The 2,460-nt window shown below is 31.7% G+C and overlaps 1 pseudogene; it reads left to right on the forward strand.

The window, feature by feature from the left end:
- Window positions 1–1,383: 1,383 nt before the first annotated feature.
- LOC149263905 (beta-amylase 1, chloroplastic pseudogene) lies at window positions 1,384–2,009 on the forward strand (annotated as a pseudogene).
- The last annotated feature ends 451 nt before the right edge of the window (window positions 2,010–2,460 follow it).

Raw genomic sequence — 2,460 nt, forward strand, 5'->3', positions numbered from 1 at the left:
GCTCTTATGTATTAAATCATACCAAGATAGTTTCACTTATCTGTTCTCAATAACTGAAATTTTGTCTTTGGCTCATTGCATAAAAAGAATAAACCCTCTGAGATCTTCAACCAGAAAGCAGTCTTCAGAAGAAACAGAGCTAACCTATAGAAAATTTACTCTATTATAAATAGAAAAAAGTGCATTGCCAAATCTAAGTGCAGAAGCTGCAAGTTAAGAAAACTACAATTTTTTCTCTTTATATTGGCATTGCTTTGTGTTGGTGATCATATCTGAAAGGCTCATTTTAGATATATTATAAGGCACGGTTACATTTATTCTAAATAGTTAGGTGGTTTTATATATAGTTACAACTTTATATTTAGTTTTATAGGTTGAATTAGGAAAAACATGGATATTTATATTTAAAATTTCGATTTAACATTTTGGTGAAGTACCTATATATAGACCAATTGTTCGTTTTGCAGTGTTTCAACCCACATACTCAACGCCATGTTTCAATTGCAAAAATTATTTAAATGTTTCTTTACCAACTTGATTGAGTCTTCCCGCTCCATCTTGGTTTGTGTAAAAAATTATTTACAAGGGAATTTATGTAACATTTTATTATATTTATTTGCAATCACATTCTATGTAAGAACTGTTTCAGGATATTTTGTAAATTTTCATTTGTGTGATTGTCCTAGTTCGTATGCTACTCTGAAATGTAAATAATGTTGACAGGATGGTTATATATATATATATATATATATATATATATATATATATATATATTATATATATATATATATAAGATGCTTGTATTTATAATGAAAATAGAGGGTTATATTTTATAAATGTTAAAGATGCAAAAAATATATATATCTTTATTTCACCTGTCCTGTTCCTCCATGTGATCTTGTGCAAATATAGGCTTGTAATGGCTCTGCTAACTCAATATAATTAGTTTTTGTTACATTAACATGAATACGGGCTTTTAATGGCTATGCCAACTCAGTATCATCAGGATTTGTTACATTAACATGACTTCCAACTCAGTATAATTAGCCTTTATCACATTAACATACATTGATTTGAAGACGTGTTTCAACAATATCATTGCAATTGCAAAATAATTTGTATAATTGCAATTGCATAACAATTTGTATCATTGCAATTACAAAACAATTCGTATCATTGCATTTGCAGATAATTCGTTGTGATTAATGTAATAACGTAGTATGTATGGAATTCATTTTATTCAAGCTTAATACAAGAATTTAATTAGTTCCCTGTATTTTTTCAAACTCTGGAACTTCAAAAAAAGAGCACAACATCCCGAAATTGGAAAAGACCAGCTGGAATACTCCTTATGGTGAGTTTTTCCTTGAGTGGTATTCTGGTATGCTTCTTGATCATGGGGAGAGAATCCTAACATCAGTTGAATACATTTTCCGTGGCACTGGTGTCAAGCTTTCTGGAAAAGTGGTTGGAATACATTGACATTATGGAACCAGATCCCATGCTCTTGAGCTCACTGTTGGATATTATAATACCCAATTCAGAGATGGGTATTGGCCAATAAATTCCATGTTTGCGAGACATGGGGTGATTTTACTTGAATTGAAATTAAGGATTAGGAACAACTAGGAGATGCACAATGCTCCCCAGAGAAACTAATCAAACAAGTCTTCCTTGCAACTCAGAAAGCTGAGGCCCCTCTTGCTGGGGAGAATTCTCTTCAAAGATTTGATCAAGATGCATACGATCAGATTGTTAAGAATTTCAATCTCCGACTGCCAAAAGATGGTCATAACACCATAGTGGAACCCATGTGTGCATTCACTTATTTGAGAATGAACCAACATTTGTTCCAACCTGAAAATTGGAGGTTATTTGTCTCATTTGTTAGAAAAATGGCACAAGGAGGGGCCTCAAATTCATGGGAGCAAGAACACAGAGATACAGACTCATTTGTCTATGCTACACTCCCATTTGTCCAAGAGGTTATTGCACTCTTGCATAATTAAGCCTAAAGATTACCTTTTTTGAAGCAGGCAAAGTCTGAATGTAAAACATATTTATTGTTGGAATTAAACTAATGTGTTATTTCACCTGTCCTGCTCCTCCATGTGATCTTGTGCAAATACAGGCTTGTAATGGCTATGCCAACTCAGTATAATTAGTTTTTGTTACATTAATATGAATACAGTATTTTAATGGCTACACCAACTCAATATCATCAAGGATTTGTTACATTAACATGACTTCCAACTCAGTATAATTAGCCTTTATCACATTAACATACATTGATTTGAAGACGTGTTTCAACAATATCATTGCAATTGCAGAACAATTCATATCATTGCAATTGCAGAACAATTTGTTGTGATTAATTTAATAACTTAGTATGTATGGAATTCATTTTATTCAAGCTTAATACAAGCATTTAATTAATTCCTTATATTTTTTCAAACTCTA

The sequence above is a fragment of the Pinus tabuliformis genome, chromosome 6 (assembly GCF_031772625.1).
Source record: "Pinus tabuliformis cultivar Carrire ecotype Pingquan chromosome 6, CPIR1, whole genome shotgun sequence".
Classification (NCBI taxonomy): Eukaryota; Viridiplantae; Streptophyta; class Pinopsida; order Pinales; family Pinaceae; genus Pinus; species Pinus tabuliformis.